This window comes from Staurois parvus, unplaced genomic scaffold, assembly GCF_062004578.1.
Source record: "Staurois parvus isolate SC_StPar_1 unplaced genomic scaffold, SC_StPar_1.0 ptg000006l, whole genome shotgun sequence".
Taxonomy (NCBI): domain Eukaryota; kingdom Metazoa; phylum Chordata; class Amphibia; order Anura; family Ranidae; genus Staurois; species Staurois parvus.
The window spans coordinates 14367166-14387344 of NW_028317802.1; the positions used below are offsets into that span (position 1 = coordinate 14367166).

General features: G+C 40.0%; 1 protein-coding gene across 2 annotated transcripts in view; it reads right to left on the reverse strand.

Annotated features, from left to right (window-relative positions):
• ATP10B (ATPase phospholipid transporting 10B (putative)) overlaps positions 1-20179 on the reverse strand; it is a 286968-nt gene that overhangs the window by 70328 nt on the left and 196461 nt on the right. The gene's annotated exons all lie outside the window — the stretch shown is intronic.

Genomic DNA, 20179 nt, shown 5'->3' on the forward strand with positions numbered 1-20179 from the left:
TTGTACCCTCATACAGAAAATAATTACAATCCTATACAAAAATTATGTAAAGCATCTTATTATACATGTATCCAGTTAGAAAACTTAAGTACCAATACAAGGCTATGCACTAGAATATAATATTTATAAAAGCAAATTAAAATCATTCTTAAAAACACATATATCTATGAAGCCTTGTATTTGTATCATACAGTGCCTGTGTACAAAATGAATATATTAACTAAATATGACATATTTAGTTAATATATTAATTTTCTAACTGGTTACATGTATAATAAGATGCTTTACATAATTTTTGTATAGGATTGTAATTATTTTCTGTATGAGGGTACAATATTTATAACATATATACTAGAAAACATGCACCATTAAAATTTATGTAGAAATATTTGATGAGCGCTACTGCGACTGTGAAGGCTAAGGTGTGGGTAGGACAACCAAATGTATTTAACCTGCCCTATGATCCCTGATCCCTGGAACTGGTGTGTTGTGTGTTGGATACATAACATTGATGTTGCTTTGATGATCTGCAAGTAAACTTGATCTCTACATATGTGCAGGTGAACATACATTCACAAGCACCTCCCCATACTAGTCCAGGTGGCAGGTGCTGTTGCCTGGATATAGTTCTATTGTTCGCCATACAGTCTCCAATTGCAAGGACCTGCTAAATACCAGAATGTTTGAGATGTATGGGTTGAATTAGGAGAGTGGAACTACTTGATTAGCACTGTTAGAACTGTGCCAGATAAAGTATGGGTAAGGTAATACTTGCCGTTTTCCTACCTTGTACCTTTGTGCCCTGGTCCCTGGATCTGGTGTGTTTTATGTATACCATACGTCGGTGTGTCTTGCCTTCTTGAGTTACAAGTGAACCTTAGCTCTGCATATGGGCAGGTGAATTAAATTTGTACAGCAAATCTCAGGAATTTATCCCCCCCGCACACACAATGTTCCGAATGAAAGGTACTGTGGATTGGACACAGACCTACTGTCTACCATACATTGTTGAATGTGTACAGGGAATCTCAGCACACCCTCACACCAGCCCAAACAATAGGTGCTATGTATTAGACACAGATTTGCTGTCTACCATACATTTTCCAATTTATACAGCAGATCTCAGGGGCTATATTCAAAACACATTCCTTGCATATGTGCAGGTGAAGCTACATACAAACCCCCCCCCCTCTCCTCAACCACTCCTGCCTGGACAATAGGCACTGATACAGATCTGATGTCTGCTATACACTCTCTAATTTTAAAGCAAATCTCAGGAAGGATCCATTCTGATATTTATCTATATAGAGTACACTTGTGCACTTGGCTGCTGTATGGCTCACTGGCATTTATACCGATCTTTTCTCCCCTTGTAGTGAGATTTTTGGCTGGATCACCCCGAGGAACTATCTTCATTATATGTGCATACCTAGTTGGTATTAATTTATAAATGCTTTTAAATGTGTGTGTGTTGTGCTCTGTTTGCTGTTACAATGTTTCACCTTAGAAGTATAAAATAAACAAAAATGAATGAGCGCAACTTTTCACACAACTAAATCCAGGTTAAATATACGATAAGCTAATAGGGAGCTGCTAGCATAAAAGGCATACCTCGGCACCTCAGTAATATATGTAATCTAAAAAAATGCAGCGCTGAAATTATATTGACCATCAAGTGCAAGCAAAATGTTCAAAATAAAATGTTCAAAATAAAATGTTCAAAATAAATTATTCTTTCATATAACAAAATAGAAGTCCTGTTAATGAGAAAGCGTTCCAAAATTGCAGTGGTCAAGGTAATGTAATATACTCCTGGTTACTCCATAGGGTGATAGTACAATAATGCACTTACCAGAAGTACATACAAACTGGGCGTTGTATGTAAATAATCCGTGGAGACTTCAGGGTCTGGTCACCGGAATGGCGTCATCTAGGGCTGCAGCAGACTCCCAGGGATGGTGTCACTCACACTTGGGGGTCATCATAAGCACACCAGAAGGTCCACCGCCGTTCAGACTCCAGGATCCACTCCTCCCTTATTTTCTTGATAAAAATAACTTAATGTCTTCGGATTTTTTCTCTCCAGTGGCACATGTGAAAAGGCAGACAGAGATGAGAGATGTGGCTGTCCTCCTCTCATTCTTCTGGTAAGTGCATTATTGTACTATCACCCTATGGAGTAACCAGGAGTATATTACATCACCTTGACCACTGCAATTTTGGAACGCTTTCTCATTAACAGGACTTCTATTTTGTTATACGAAAGAATAATTTATTTTGAACATTTTATTTTGAACATTTTGCTTGCACTTGATGGTCAATATAATTTCAGCGCTGCATTTTTTTAGATTACAAATGTTTCACCTTGTTTAAATAAAATCTATTTTTCTATTCTTGCTTTGTAGAACTGAATAATTGTTGCTATGTCCTATCTCCGTTTTTGGCCTGGTTCACTCTAGGCAGATTTCTGATGTGACTTGGAAATCACATTGTTTTCAATGGTGCCTGTTCACATCAATGCTACTCAGCATGGATCAGTTTTGGAAAAGGATCCTGTGCTAATTTGGTGAGATTCTAGCCCGATTTTGTCCCCATAGGCTTCAATGAAAACATGCACAGGCTTAAAATTGAGTCAAAATGGCAAAGAAGTCGCACGGCAAAATCACACCTGAAATCGGATCAAAATCGTATTGCACTAGTGTAAGCCATGTCTTAAAGGTGATCTGTTTCTAATGCTAATATTAGGCATTAATGGACAAGCATGCATGGTGATTTGTATTTATATTGTTTGCAAATAACTAGTTATATGATGCTACATCTTTTTTTTCTATAGTCGTCCCTATTAGCACCACAAAACTTGACGGGTGGAAATTTGTTGACTAAACAGTGACTGCTTCCTATCCGATGAAGTGGAGAATCCTCCATTCACGCTAAACACTGTGAATAGAGGAATCTTACAGGTTTTTTTTGTTCAGCTTGGGTGCTGAACTTGAGAAATCTATACATGTATGGCTTGCATCAGCTAGAAATGATTTCTGTTGTGCTCTAATTAGCAAAAATTTCCTAAAGCTGACTATACATGGATCAAAATTTGGCCAGTTAGCAGAGACCAGCCAAATTGATTGACTTCTGTTCAACTGCCCTGTTGGAAAATTTCCTATAACCTGCAGCACTGAACAGTGTATTCTGACAGTCTCCCCACTGTAAGAATACAAAGACATAGTGGGGAGAATTCCCCCATTCACCCCAAATGTGTAGATGGGGAATTGGGTCAGTTTTTTTAGTTTAACCTGCTGGTTAAAAAAAAAAAAAAAGAAAAACAGACTCATCTGTGGCCAGCTTAACAGTCTACTGACAGGAAAGGCTATAATTGACATGCTAAACTTTATCTACCGGTGCTAAGCTGGCCAAATGTAAATATCACATTAAGTACAAACAATAATATATCAATCATTTGAAGGCCAGTGTGCATTTCTGTTATGCTAGGTTATTTATAAAAGATTTTGAAGGTTAGGCGTGCAACTAATGTTGGGATCTACACCACATGATTTTTGCAATAGATGTATAAATATTTGGTTGATATGTTCCTAAGCCATTTTGTATATAGACACTATATCTATCTATCTATCTATCTATCTATCTATTGTATATTGTCTAATAAATGGGAAATGTTGCTTTACAGCTGCATAATATTTATAGATTTGTATTTTACAATTATACCATATTATATTGAATTCTGTTTTGTTGGGATAGTACTTAATTTATATACACTAGACTTAACATAGACTGGATTGTTGAAGAACAGGGGAGTACTTCGCATATACCAAAAGTACAAATGCTTACAAAACGTATCAGCCTGCAAGTAATGAAATCATTATTTCATAAAGCGATAGCAGACATACACTATATTGCCAAGAGTATTGGGATGCCTGCCTTTACACGCACATGAACTTTAATGGCATCCCAGTCTTAGTCTGAAGGGTTCAATATTGGGTTGGCCCACCTTTTGCAGCTATAATTGCTTCAACTCTTCTTGGAAGGCTGTCCACAAGGTTTAGGAGTGTGTCTATGGGAATGTTTGACCATTCTTCCTGAAGCGCATTTGTGAGGTCAGGCACTAATGTCAGATGAGAAGGCCTGGCTCACAGTCTCCACTCAAATTCATCCCAAAGGTGTTCTTTAGGGTTGTGGTCGGGACTCTGTGCAGGCCAGTCAAGTTCTTCCACCCCAAACTTACTTATCCATGTCTTTTATGGACCTTGCTTTGTGCACTGGTTCACAGTCATGTTGGAACAAGAAGGGGCCATCCCCAAACTGTTCCCACAAAGTCGGGAGCATGAAATTGTCCAAAATGTCTTGGTATGCTGACACCTTAAGACTTCCCTTCACTGGAACTAAGGGGCCAATCCCAACCCCTAAAAAACAATCATAATCCCCCCTCCACCAAACTTTACACTTGGCACAATGCAGTCAGGCAAGTACTGTTCTCCTGGCAACTGCGAAACCCAGACACGTCCATTGGATTGCCAGACAGAAGCAAGATACGTCACTCCAGAGAATACGTCTCTACTGCTCTAGAGTTCAGTGGCGGCGTGCTTTACATCACTGCATTCAACGTTTTGTATTGCACTTGGTGATGTAAGGCTTAGATGCAGCTGTCCATTCACGGAAACCCATTCCATGAAGCTCTCTATGCACTGTTGTTGTTGTTATTATTGTGCTAATCTAAAGGCCACACAAAGTTTGGAGATGTTTGGCTATTGACTCTGCAGACAATTGGTGACTTCTGCGCACTTCAGCATGTGCTGACCCCGTTATATCATTTTCGTAGCCTACCACTTCATGGCTGAGTTGCTGTTGTTCCTAATTGCTTCCACTGTGTTAAAATACCAATTGCTTCAATTTTGTTATAATACCACTAACAGTTGAATGTGGAATATTTAGTAGAAAGAAAATTTCAAGGATGGACTTATTGCACAGATGGCAACCTATCACGGTACTACGCTTGAATTCACTGAGCTCCTGAGAGTGACCCATTCTTTCACAAATGTTTGTAGAAGCAGTCTGCATGCTAGGTGCTTGATTGTATACAGCTGTGGCCATGCAAATAGCAATATTTTAGTAGCTATGTAGTTACTGATGTTCAGTAGCCCAACCACTCAGACTTCAGCTTGTTTTTGTATAAGGAAGCTAAAATGATTTATTAGTAATCACTTTGGGTTCCCGGACATTGCAGATTACAAAATAGTAATCAGTCAATTCTGGCATTTACCAGAAGGGCTGCTGTTAATGGTTTCCTTTTCAGTTTTAGTTAACCTCAGTTTAATCAACTGCTCACTGCAGCTCATACACATTTTGGAGTTGATTCTAAAACTGTTAGGTCAACAGTGGTCTCATTTCTAAATCAGTAATTTACCTTGGCATAAAAGCCAGACAATGGGATCTCAAAGAAGGTGGTTTCTTGCTTAAAGCAACATTAAACCCAAAAGAAAACATTTTATTATATTACAGCTTCCCAATTCTTAGATGTAATGGCTAAATTTGTTTTCTTTTTTCAGGGTTCTCTTTTATTTTCATCTGGTGATCTGCCCAATAAGATTGTTTTTCAAAAGAACAAGCTCACTTGAAGATTATATCAGTTACGGGATGAGACAAACCATTTACCACTAGCAGGGGTGCTTACAATGATCAGTTATATTTATGTAAACCTTTTATCCCAAAGGAAAAAATAACTGTTACTGTAACAGCTTTTAAAGTGTGAGCTGGAGTTTGACTTAAATTTGTTAGTGCATCTAAATCTGCTAGTCCACCTAACACTCTCCTCCCCCCAGACTGGCCATGCTACTATCCAATAGGTGTCCCCTGTGCTCCTTCATCTAGAGTGGGGCACTCTAATACAAGATGTGTATTACTGGCCAGATCACCAGGTGAAAACAGAGGGAAGAAAGCCTAAAAAAAAGACAAATTATGCAGTCATCACATCTAAGGGCTGATACGCTGTAATAAATTACATTTTTGGTTTCAGGTTTGTTACTGCTTTAAACCCAGCCAACACAAAATGTGTATGGGCAGTTTCAACAGACCATTGTCATGTATGTTCTATATGTCAAGGCTGCTGTTTCTTCCATGTCGAGCATTTCCAGCTCAGTAGATCATCCTAAAAATTTAGTTGTCAAAATGAGGATGATTAAAGTGTAACTAAAGGCAAAACTGTTTTTACTTTTTTCATTTTGGACAATGTAAGGGAGGGTTTAAACTCCAGCCAGTTTTTTCCATCTGTGTCCCATTGGGGAGATTTCCATTCACATCTTTTTTGATAACCAAAACAGGAAGTTAGAAGAAATACCTCCAAAGTGAGCAAATCCCAGGGAGTCACCAGGGTCACCAGAATTAATGTCCCATAGAATTGTAGCACCCTACTAGATACATTGCTGGCTGATAGGAATTTTTTTGGCTGGTTGGTAGTTTGCAGTTTTTATTTGTGTAGTTGCACCTTTGGTTTCTCCCTAAGCTCAGTGGAGTCATGATTACTGTTACTAGTAGGTGTCACTGGCTATAGTATGAGGTTTTCCTGCCAGACTGGGTTATAAATATTCATATTTTCCTAGCCATCCCAGTAGGTTCAAGCCACTGGAGTATTATAGGGGAGGGTATAAATATTTGTGAAGGCCATGTGCTAGCTCTTTTGCCTCAGGCTGATGCCTGAAGAGTTGCTACTGGACTGTCTATGCTTCTAGGCCCAGAAGTTGGTTTGGGGTCTAGCATGTTTGTAGCAAGCAGTCCCACATATCTGACCTAGGAAATTCACCAGCTGGGAAAGCTGTCATCATTAAAAGGCCTTGCTGCTGATCTACATTTATGCTCATCAGAGTCCTGGCTGTGGCAGAGCTGGGTGGACCCATACATGCAACCACAAAGACACCCCTAACATTTCACTTGAAGGGAACAGAAAGCCAAGTCTGGGCAGATATTTGGTAGCTATTTCTTCTAGTTTCAGGAACCAGGAAGCACTACCTATAGGACAGTGAAGGTAGTGTCCTCCTTTTTGGAATTTGCATTGAAGTATCCCATGCCCCATACCCCTTCCCAGTTACAGGTTTTATCAGCATTAAAAAATGGGTTACTGGGTCAGTGTGCATGGAGTTGCTATTGTGTGTGTGCTGGCAGCCTCTGCATAATCAGAGGAGCAACTCTGGTCATCATCGTCATCTGTGTGACTGTACCTTTATTACATTTTATCATCAATCAGCAGCCCTTTCAGGGGTACCACTACAGGAAGATATCCCCTCTATTAGTGAAGAACATTGTACAGACTGTTATCTTATTTTTTTTTCTATTTCATTCTAAGTGAATTAGTACATCATGGGAGTGCAGGGAAGGTTAAATGCAGCACGCTAATCAAATATGAAGCATCTAATTAGCTGTACCTGAGTGTTATACTCACAACTAAAATAATTTACAAAGTATCAAAAGAAAAGGCACGTCCTTATTGGCACTGACAGAACAAGCAAATAACAAAGAAATCTTGCACATAAATCACAAGTGAGAAATCTTATCCTCATAAAACTAATTAGATTTTCTTCTCAGGATGTCTTCCATAATGACAATGTGCAAAGCATAAAACCAGGCAGAAAATGCACAGTGGGTGAGAATATGCTTCATATCAACTTGTCCTAGCCATGTGTGGGAACACTTTGGTAAAGCATGAACGTTTCCATTTATAGTGGAGCTAAACTCTCTCAGTCAACATTAAATATTATTAACCACTTGCCCTTCTGAGGATTTACCCCCTTCCTGACCAGGCCATTTTTTGTGTTACGGCGCTGCGTTAATTTAACTGACAATTGCGCGGTCATGCAAGCTGCACCCAAATGAAATTTCAGTCCTTTTTTTCCTCACAAATTGAGCTTTCTTTTGGTGGCATTTGATCGCCTGTGCTTTTTTTATTTTTTGCGCTAAAAAAAGACCGACAATTTTGAGAAAAAAACAATATTTTTGACTTTTTGCTATTAAACATGTCCAGTAAAAAAACTAATTTCGTCATAAATTTAGGCCAAAATGTATTCTGCTACATGTATTTGCTAAAAAATACCCAACACGTGTAAATTAATTGGTTTACGTGAAAGTTATAGTGTTTACACATGGTGGTACAGATACTGGAATGTTTTTTTTTTTACTAGTAATGACAGCAATCAGTGACTTAAAGCAGGACTGCGGCGGATATTCTGACACTGGGGGGAACTGACTTGGTGTCACTGACATCCCCAGTGACACCTATACAGTGATCAGTGCTAATAAAATGCAATTACACTGTACGAATGGCACTGGGCAGGAAGCTGTTAACATCTGGGATGATCAAAGGGTTAACTGTCTGCTGTGTGTGTTTTACAATGAGGCTGTGTGTGTGCTTTCCACTGTGAGCACACTGCTTTGTATGGCTCTGCTATGCAAACATGATGAGAATATCAGACAAATGATCATCCATTTTTTTTTTGCATGCTAGTCTCGTATAAAAAAAAGTAGAAGTTACTAAAGTTATGAAAATTCTCATATGACAGAATACAACTTCGGAAGTGATGTAATGTATTGTACGGTAATGTATTCTTTTGTTTCTGAGCAAGAGTGGTCTTCCGATTTTTAGTTTACTATGCTTCAGTTATGACTAAACACAGTGAATGATCAGTACCAATCACTCATTGTGTTCATTCAGCAAAGGAAAGTTGTGCTTGCAGCTGCCGGTGGGATGTTGAGGAGGGAAGCTGGCAGCACTGTGGGGATGAGGTGCACACAGGTGGACCTAGGCAGCAGGGGAATGTATTGTACACAGTAAGGGAGATGGGTGTGGCAGGAGGCAATTTCTGGAACCAATACCCTGTATCTCTCTCTCTGCAGCAGCTGAAAGCCATCGGGAGAGAAGTTTTCAGCTGCTTCAGGGAGAGCCATACAGGAGATCGGGTACAGTAATTGAACCCCCCCCATACAGATCACCCTCCCAGCCCACAACTGATTCACCCAGCTGCCTGCCTGGGCCCCCCTGCTGGCCTGGGCCCTAGTGGTACCCCCTTATCCATGGCCCTGAGCGTGACTGCAATACCAATAGTGAAAATTCTCTTATTTGCAAATGTCAGTAACAAAGTGATGATAATGACTAAAAGCTATCAGTTTAACTAGACAATAACACTAAAAAAATGAACACGACATAGAGGACTATGGGGCTGAATCACTAAAGGCTATCAGTTATTCTAGGCAATACAACTAGCAAAAGCCCATACAGCAGACAGACAGAAACAGGGCTGATTCACTAAGCGGAATGTATATTATGTTAGATTAATCCAGTTCCAAACCAGTCTAAAGGGGTCACTGCATAGTCATATCCTGCAAGTGAAACTTGATTGGTTACAATTGGGAACAACCCCACTTTTGTTCTTATCAAACCTAAAATAAACAGAACCCAAAATAAGTAAACTAATAAGAACGTTCTCCAAAATCTATGCTGAAAGTGGAAGAAAATAAAATCGCATATAACTTTCTAAATTATTTAGTATTTCCACTTTTTCCCTGGATTACAGTATAGAAACAACACAAGGTGTGAAACAATGAAATATCATTAACTATAAGGATTCAGATCTGGTCCTCCTTATACTGTATATCAATATCACTAAAAACAGTCCTACTGAATATGGTTTCTTAGGACCCAATAGATATATTAGTTTTTTTTTACAGATGCTAGCTAAAACTTCTGTTCAACTGCTGTCATGATGAAATGCCCTGATGTATTCCCTGAATCTGTCTGCTACCTTGGGTTCCACTGCCCCTGTTGCTGTAGAGGATGTTTCATTGCTCCTGTTGCATTGAAGAGAACGCAAGACTTATTTCCAGTGGCTACAGCAGATGAGCAGACCTTGCCAACACAGTCACTGAGGAATGAAAGAACTATTGGGTAGTGTATCTACCCCAACCTGAAATACCACATTCAGGTGGAGGAATTTAACATGTTTGGCCTAAAACACATAATGGTATAACGTAACTGTTGAATTTGTTTTTAAGGAAGATAATAAGAGAGTGACAGGAAAAGATTCTAAGGTGGCTTATTACTGCTAACACACGCAGGCAAAAATGGGCTTTAGGTAATATGTCATTGACCAGTCTGAATATCTTTAAGCTGGCCATAGGCTTTAGATGTGGTTTAGACATTGAGAAACAATTCCAACTCCCTGTAGCCAGCACATCCACAATGGTTGCATTGAGTGACCATTTGTTTTTGGACCAATGGAGGTTGGAGGGGGAGGTACACTGCAAACACCACTGGATGCAGCTTATCAAGGGAAAAACAATAGCAGTTGGATTTCTAACTTGTCCAATCACCATTATACCCCCATTAGCCTTGGCCTGCATGTCTATGGGTGCTGCTTATATTAGACTATTACCTGGCTTGGTTCGGAAAGGATAGATCTATTGAGAGTTTCACAACTTCTATGGATACCTTTAAACCCCCAGCAGACACATTTCACAACTTCTATGGATACCTTTAAACCCCCAGCAGACACATTTCACAACTTCTATGGATACCTTTAAACCCCCAGCAGACACATTTCCCGGCACCTAATTTGAATGTTGGTGTAGCTGATAAACAAAAAATGCCAAGCTCGAAAATCTACAATTTCCTGGGTGTCACTAGGAAAATAATGGAGATTTCCCCAATAAAAAGAAAACCCAAACAGATGATCTAAACCTTTGGCATGCTAACCAAAACTTAATGTAGCGGTAAAACTAACTGAATTGCATTTAGAGGGAAATGTACTAAAACTGGTGCACACAGAATCTAATGCAGCTGTAATCAATCAGCTTCTAACTTCAGTTTGTTCAATTAAGCTTTGACAATAAGCCCCCAGTCACATCATCAAAGCCGATGTTAAAATAGTGCGAATTACAGTGAAGTCGCACAATTTCTTAATCGGGTGACCTGCCAATTTTAGTTGCGTTTTGCAAGACATCTGACACAGATGTCTATGCAAATCGCAACAAAAGTAGTGCATACACTTCTTTAATAATCAGGGTGTAAAACCTAAAAGCTGATTAACTACCTACTATGCACAGCTGCACCAGATTCTGTGTGCACCAGTTTTAGTAACTCTCCCCCTTTGAGTGTTAAAGTGCTGTGTAAAATATCCAAGTGCCTTTTTGTTCTGTTTTTTTTAATACTTGTTTTCACCAGTTATTTTAATGAAAGTTGCAGATGTCAAAATTTAAAATAATGACTTGAAATTGCATTAACATGATAAAGCTTGTAGATTTTAGTGAGTGCATTTACATACGGTATTTCAGTATGATCCCATTAATACTTCTTGGGCTTGAGTTCACACAGTTTTAGTGTTTAATTTCTCTTTGTTCTGTTTAAGCTATTTATAGATTTTTTACTTTGATCCCTCATCTACATTGCTCTATTTACCAGAAATAGAACATATTCACTTACACATATGAAAAATAATAATGCATGCACAACAACTCATGATTAACCTCTTTGTGCCGAGAGTACGCAAATATGCAGCCACTTGGTGGGTGGACCTTGAAGCTGAGAGACTGCATATTTACGTACTAAAATGTAAACAAACCTATGCTGAGAGCACGCATGTTCCCGACAATTAACGATGCCTAACGGGAAAGCTCCTGAACCCTACTTGAGATCAGGAGCTTTCCGATCATGTGACTACTGTGACAGCCAGTCATGGTGGCCACATAATCATAAACCTCGTCCCACCTCCCGGCATCAGAAACCCCTTAAAGGGCTGGGTGGCACTGGTGTTAAGGGGCTAATCATTATATTTGTATAGTGTTTAAACAAAAAGAGAACATAAATACAATTTGTATATTTTGAGGCTTGTTGCTGCCCCTTCTATCTTTGTTGCCTTAGGCACTAGCTCATAAGTGCCGCATGCTCATCTGGAATATGCAGTTCAGTTTTGGGCACCAATTCACAAAAAGAACAAGAAAGTACAGAGAAGGGCAACTAAACTGATAAGAGGCATGGAGGAGCTCAGCTATGAGGAAAGATTAGAGGAACTGAATGTATTCTCTCTTGAGAAGAGGTGATTAAGGGGGGATATGATCAACATGTATAAATACATCAGTGGTTCATATAGTGAACTCGGTGTAGAGTTATTCACCCTGAGGTCATCACAGAGGACAAGGGAGCACTCTTTACGTCTGGAGGAAAATAAATTTAATCTCCAAACATGGAAAGGTTTCTTCACAGTGAGAGCTAAGAAAATGTGGAATAGACTCCCTCAAGAGTTGGTTCTGGCCAGCTCAGTGGATTGCTTCAAAAAAGGCCTGGATTATTTCTTAGATACACAGAATATAACTGAATACTAACATTTATAGGTAAAGTTGATCCAGGGAATATCCAATTGCCTCTCGGGGGATCAGGAAGGAATTTTTTCCCAGCAGGTGCAAATTGGATCATACTTTGCTGGGGGTATTTTTGCCTTCCTCTGGATCAACTGTGGGTGTAGGATTATTACTTTTTTTTTTCTATGGTTGAACTGGATGGACTTTTGTCTTTTTTCAGCCAGACTAACTATGAAACTATGCTGAATAAATAAGCAGTATTTTCTATGGGGGAACTAGTAACAGATATTCTGTACTTCTCATTAATTGCATACATGCTAAGTAACCTGTACATATTAGAGCTACAGGCATTTATTACCTCTCACAGATCACAGTACTCTCCATGCCATTTTTTTTTGCTTTTTCTCCAGTAGGATGGCACTCTTTTTGTTTAGGCAAGATCCAGGATCTTCCGAGTCTGAACTGGTACTAATATTTGGATGAGCCTTAAGGGGCCCATGTACCTCTAATATTGTCAAGCTTGTAAACCGAGTGCACAATTAAATGTGAGTGCATTTTTTTTTTAATACAGACACTTGTTTTACCTGATTAAGCACTATGTTGGTCTTTTAATTGTTTGAGCACACACCTGCATGGATATTATTGTGTGGCCAGCAGCAAGTCTCCCTATAGGTGGAGGAGTACTGAAGTTCAATAGAAGGCTATTTGCCATTGGATCAATACCCCAAGGAGGAGGGTGTATTGGTGAGCACATATACTGGCTGGTGACAGGACACATGGGGGTTGATTTACTAAAGGTAAATATACTGTGCACTGCAAGTGCTACACAAGTGCACCTGCAAGTGCAGTTGCTTTTTATCCAAGGCTAAGCTCTGCTGACTTCTTTCATTCAATTATGTGCAAGCAAAAATGCAGCTTTTTTTTTATTTTCTTTGGATATTGCCCTCAGATCTAGAGCAACTGCACTTCCAAGTGGACTTGGAGTGCATTTGCAGTGCACAGCCTATTTGCCTTTAGTATGTCAAGCCCAATGTATTTTGCATAAAAGCACAGACTGTTTTAGGAGCAGCATGTGCTATCTAGCACATTATTGGGGGTCCCACCATCACTTCACCACTGTTCAGTACATTTGCACATCAATGTATTGTTTTTGTATGAGATTTATGGTAATAGTTAATAACACGTAGATTTATCATGTATATGGTATATAGTATGCTATTAGGGGGTTCCACCACTGTTGGGAATTTCATCTTTTTACTTTCATTTTGATGCATTATATATATTTATTTGGACTTGGCATGATATACCTTTGTACTTATATTGAGACACTATTGTGAGAAGGCCTTATTTGATATTAAGGGTTTATTAATGTGCATTTAGCACTCTCTTTCAGTATTGCATAAATTATTTAGGTCCTGATTTTAGTGCACACGCGGAACAGTTGTTGTAATTTATATAATTCTGCCCTCTGCATTTGATTATTAGGAGGAAATATTTATGTTAATCTATTTTGAGGAGTATTTTGCACAATAGAGAGGGTCAAACCACTGTTGTGCTAGGTGGCTAGTGCTTCACTTATTTTAACTTTCATCTCTGTGGTATGTGGGAACACATATTGTTGTACAGCCAGCAAGGCATAGTTATCATTACTTTTTATATTCACTGCACACCACGTTGTATTCACATTATTTAACAGCACATAGTAGTGGGGTGGGATAAAACACATAAAATCCAGGAACAGCATGTACTTTCTAGGCTAAGAGGCTAAGAAATGTCACAATCATGTAAATCCTGGTACTTTTGCAGTTTTTGGCTGTGTTTATAAATGTATGACACTGAAAAGCCTTTTGATGCAGCCTCTCACTTTATAACCTGCTACAAATGTACAATGTTACAGTCTATGTAATCACTGGGGAGAGGAGATTGAGCAAATGTTGCTTCTTGCCTGCAGCATAATGATGACATCATTTCAGCCTAGGCAAAGTAACCTGGTTGGACCTTAAAGTAGTATTAAACCCTCATCGTGTTCTTGTTTAACATATTGAGAGCAATAAAATAAACATTCGGCAGTAAATTATTTGCCTAAATTCTTACCCTAGACTTTGCAGGTTACAACAATCATTGCTGCTGGACCCTGCTCTTTCCTCGCTACTTCTCTGAACTTCCTTTTGCAGAAAAAAAGTAACACTGGACAGTGATTAAAAACCAACTCTGGGAGAAACACTTTTACGTTCCTAAAGTCCACTCCCCCATGCAGGTGAGCTTGCCCATGCTCCAGCGTTGGACTCTCCCTCTTTTTCAACAGGTCCACTGCTGGACTATTGACCCTTCTTTAGTGTTGATGGCGTGGGGACCCTAGACTGCTTGGGGGAGAAGATGCCTCAGGGACCAGACTAGCTGCAGGGAGGATTAGTTAAGTAAATCTTCCTTTAGTGTTCCCCTAGACCTAAATGAGCAATTAACATTTGTAGTGTGGGCGTTAAAGATGTTTTAAAGTTATTGAGAAGTCCACTTTAGATTGGAACCTCAGTAAAAATTAAAGTTCTTATTGTTTTTTTCTCCCAGTCTCTGTTTGAGATTTAACCTTTTTGGGGGATCAGGTATGACGATGATGTCACTTTTAAGTCCTCAGAAATCTTCACAGGGCACAAACCAAGCAAAATTAAAAAAAGAAAATTATTAAACAGTTACTATGTTTTCATAGTTTTCCTCCTTGTCATGAGTATGCGTATGCTCATACCGTACATGTACATTCATGAATACAATATGATTGAACATTTCAATCCACAGCTACTATGATTTTTTTTTTAATTGTAGAAAATGTCAAATGACGTTTTCATGCAATGAGGAAATATGAAGGTGTCCTGTATGTTGGATACAGAACTCAGTCCAAAAATCACCTAACTTGTTTGTCTGATTGGCTCACCGCTTTTCAGAAAAATGCACAGAGCTTTTAATGACATTAAAGCATCTCTTGTGACAGTTGCTGAGATAAAACTCTGCATTATAGTACACTAAAATCCTTGCAATGTGTATAGGCTTTCTTCAAAAAAACTAGATTTTCACTTAAGGAAAGGATCACTAAGGCAGAACTCCAGTTACCCTTCACACTGAAAGTACCAAGAAAACCCCTATACATACTTTTTTCCTGAAGTATTTACACCAGTCCAATGATGTCATTGGTTCTTCCCCTTTGTCCTTTGGCAGCAACAAAGGGCAGTCCTTCCTCCTAGACTAAGCTATGCCCACATAACAACATGGGTAGCACTCATTCCAGGGGTTCTATGAGCCCAGCCTGCATGATTTTATACCCCCATGAGGTGTATCTGTAACCAGGGGCGGGCTGACAACTCATGGGCCCCTCGGGCATAAGGGGATCATGGGGCCCCTGTGTCCTTGCCCAAACTCAAAAAGCCTATGAAAAAGGTACCAGGGGCATCTCATGGGGCCCCCCTACTGACCCCGGGCCCTCGGGCAGTGCCTGAGTTTCCAAATGGTCAGTCCGCCCCTGTCTGTAACAGCCATGACATACAGGAAGGTGGTTGGATTCAACAGAGAAGATAGGTGTCACTACACAATGGAGCAGTCCGCAGGTGACAGCGCCAGTGATGAGGTATGTATTACAGCAAATACTGCTTTGTTTTTTTGTTTTTTGCACGGCAACAGTTAAAAAAAAAGCTGGATGTCTTCTTTAACCTTTAAAGATGATTACGTGCGTTAAAAGTAACAATGAAGAAATGTGTTAAAAGAATGTGGAAAAGGTAGAATGTAGAAGCCCTAAATTATTAACCTACTGTCACAGAGCAACATTCCTTCAACCTGGTCAGTGTATTAATTCTATCTGTGACTTTCATTTTGAAGAGCAATTATCCCACAAAGGTAACGATGACAACTTTTGAATGCAAAGTTCAACGCCTACAAAGTTTTATTTTTCGCATTTTTTTTTCTCGAACGCAAATGACATCTGTCTCTAGTGTGTTAAAGATGGCATTTAACTGGCACATAATAGTGCTCTTCCAATGTTAAACAGTATCAAAAGAGTAGATTAAATTAGACCTAATTTTAAATTCACAGCTCAGGAGAAATTCTCCAAAATGTCAAAGGAAAAGTTAATATCGGAGTCACCTTGGTGATATCCATACAACAAAGGGAGAAGTTACCTTAAAATTCCGTCAACTTTCAACACAAAGAGCTTATTTTATTAAGCTAGTATTTTATACTAAAACTTACTGTATAAGGGGAGTGAAAAGACTATAGAATCAATATACAAAGGATAATAAGTTCAGACAAAGTGTATTCACATTTCAAAGTTATATCAGGTCCAGCTTTAATTTCTTTTAGATGCTTTCTGTCTACTTTGCAGTCAAGGAACATTGTGTAACATCTGCACAGATAGAAGTTTCTTCTTGACCTTCAAAGGGTTATTGTCCAGGCATTATCCCCAAACCTCCTACTTTCCCTCTAAAGCATGTTTCAGCATCAATTCTTTTGTCTTGTTCCTGTATTGAGAAGCAGCTTTTATTATTCTCTTTGACATCACTAGGCTTGCCATAGGAACCTCCACTGGAACTACATCTCCAAAGAACCCTGACGCTACACACAGTCTGATTGATTTACTAAAGGAGTCAACTATCTTCACACAGTAAGTTGTGTGAATATTTGCTTTAAGGCCATAGATGATGCGATTTTCTTTCCTGCTACCATGGGTGGCAGGAAAGAAAATCACTCAATTCCCCATCAACACAGTTAGTTCTTCCGGTGGGGAAAAGAGGGGTGTAGTCTGGGGAGCCGTCCCTGCCATTTATTGTGGCAATAATCACATGCTAGAAATTCAACATGCTAATTATATCCAAATCAACCAATAATTCAAATTGGGTACAATCAGCCTGCCCATGCATGGATTGAATCTCATCCTCTCCCTGCTGAATCAGCCGAGATTCTAACCAACAATTGCCAGATCAAGATTCCAATCATGTGCACATTAAATAAGTATATAGGAAGTTGCTTTTCACGTGATTGTTTATCTGAAGTAAATATTCACACAATGTATTGAGAGAAGAGTTTATACTCCTTTAGTAAATCAGCCTCTGTGTGAGCAGGCTCTTCGAAGTCAAAGTAGCATCTCCATTTTGACGGAGAAGAAATTAATGTAGCGTAAGTAAACCTGTAAAAAAAAATGTATATAATGCAGATTACCAGTCCTTAACCACTTGCCTACAGGGTACTTATACCCAGAGGCATAGCTGGGGGGGGCAGGGGGTATATATGTACCCGGGCGCCAAGGTACAGGGGCGCCAAAATGAGGCTTACAACATTACATTATAATAAGTGAACAAGGGCAAAAAATTGGTCACAAGATCACTGCTGCGTCTGCAGCAGACGTGTCATCTGATACGTCTGCTATCCACAGTGATGATGCTGCCTGCCTGCAGCCAGCCGAGATATGGATTCTGCGTACAGTCAGTTCCGTCTGCACGTCTTCAATGAGACAGGATCGTCTCAGCGATCTTGCTCTTCTTAGCGTTGAAAGAGAAACATTGGAAAAAACTGATTTTGATTACATGATTGACCAGTTTGCGACAGTGAAATCAAGAAAAATACATCTTTATAGACTATGTAAACCAGTCTACGAAAGTGACTGAGTGAGTCATGTAATATAATTTCTATAAATTTGCTTCTTTAAATTCAATGTTTCATTAAAATTTAATTTGTTTTTCCTTATCCAATGTAATAGAAAAATGTGATTAAACGGGGAGGGGGGCTGGGGTGCCAATTTTATAGTTTGTCCCCGGGCACAAAATATTCTAGCTACGCCAAAAACAGCTGAAATTTTTTTTTAAAAAAGTTTTTTCTTAGTTTTTGTCATATAATTTTGTAAATAAGTGATTTTTCGCCTTCACTGATGTGCGCTAATGAGGCTGCAGTGATGGGCACAGATAGGCTGCACTAATGGGCACTGATAGGTGGCACTGATGGGCATTGACAGGCATCACTGATGGGCACTGAAAGGCAGCACTCATATGTGGCACTGATAGGTGGCACTGACTGTCACTGATAGGCGGCACTGACTGGCACTATTAGGTGGCACTGACGTGCACTGATAGGTGGCACTGATGCGCACTGATAGGCGGCACTGATGCGCACTCATAGGCGGCAATGATTGGCAGCACTGATAGGTGGCACTGACTGGCACTGATAGGCAGCACTGATTGGCACTGATAGGTGGGACTGATAGGTGGCAATGACTGGCATTGATAGGTGGCACTGACTGGCACTGATAGGTGGCACTGACTGGCATTGATAGGTGACACTGACTGGCACTGATAGGCAGCTCAGATGGGCACTGATATGTGGCATTGGTGTGCACTGGTAGGCACTGATATGTGGCATTGATGTGGCACTGATGGGCACTGGCAAGTGGCAATGATGAGCATTGACAGCTGGCATTGATGGACACTGACAAGTGGCACTGCTGGGGCTACACTGATCATCAGGGCACACTGATCATCAGTGCCCTGATGATCAATGTAGATGTCCCCTCTGAGGAATGTCGATTACCGTCTCTCCTCACGAGCTGTCAGTGTGACAGCTCGTGAGGAGAGAAATGCCGATAATGGCATTTCCGTATGTACGTGTTCAGCTGTGATTGGACACAGCTGATCATATGACCGAGCTGACGTTTTCAGCTCTTTCCATTGATCGGTGATCCGCTGTGTCTGTGGGACACAGAGCACCCCTGATCCTGTGCTGCGCGTCCCCGGAGCCGCACACGCGCAGTTAGAGTGGGAGGACGTCATATGACGTCCTCCCAGAACGAGAGAACAACCTTGCGCCTGTCATTTCCTTATATGGCGAGCGGGTGGCGGTTAAATGCGGTAGCTTAATTTGTTTCCCCCTTTATTTTCACAAAGGGATTTTGGTAATAGCACATTTCCTCTCCAAGGTTGACAATGCTCATCCACCCTACTGTATCTTAACAATAGAACATTTTCAGTTGTATATTTCTATATTTCACATGCCAAAAGGCTCCAAATAAAAAGTGAAATATTACATTTTACATTCCCTTTAAATTACTACATCTAACTATCCAGCTAGCTAGATTTATACAGTTAGGGCCCATCTACATCAACACGCACACAACGCATGCCCCTGCCATGCATTGTGCACATGTGCTACAAAGCATTGTAAAATACATCACAGAGTTTACTTTTTTCAAACCTAATTTAACTTGACAATGTCCTAACTCTATGAGCTGCGTAAAAATGCAACCTGCCCTACTCTGCAGGCAATGCAGCATGTTGGTGTGAGCTGAAATAAAAGGATATAAAGGCAAATTGCCTTGTCTGTGCATTGGGACTACAGTTGACAAAGATGTTTAAAGCGGTTCTTCAGTCATTCTGCAAAGAATTAAAAATTAGCAGCTACAAAAACTATAACTGCTGACTTTTAATAAACAGACACTCACCTGTCCAGGGATCCAGCGCTGTCCTCACCTGGGCTGGTTTCTTCACCAGACTTTGGTCCCCGCCACCAGCATGTTAACTGTGGGCAGCTGGTAGTGACTACTTGCGACTTCTCAGCTGGCTGCCTACTGCACATTCGCAAGCCATGGTGCACTTTGTGAATGGTCCTGCAGCCTTCTGGGACCTGTGACATGTCCCAGAAGGATGCAGTCAGGGGGAAGAAGGGGGAGAATAAATTCTGCTTGGATTGTCTAGGTGATCCCAGTGGAAGTGGGAGTAGGTACCTTGTCAAAATCAAATACCCACTCCACCCCCCAAAAAATATGTACCAAATATGTCTGGGGTGGGGGAGTTGGAAGAGTGGAACT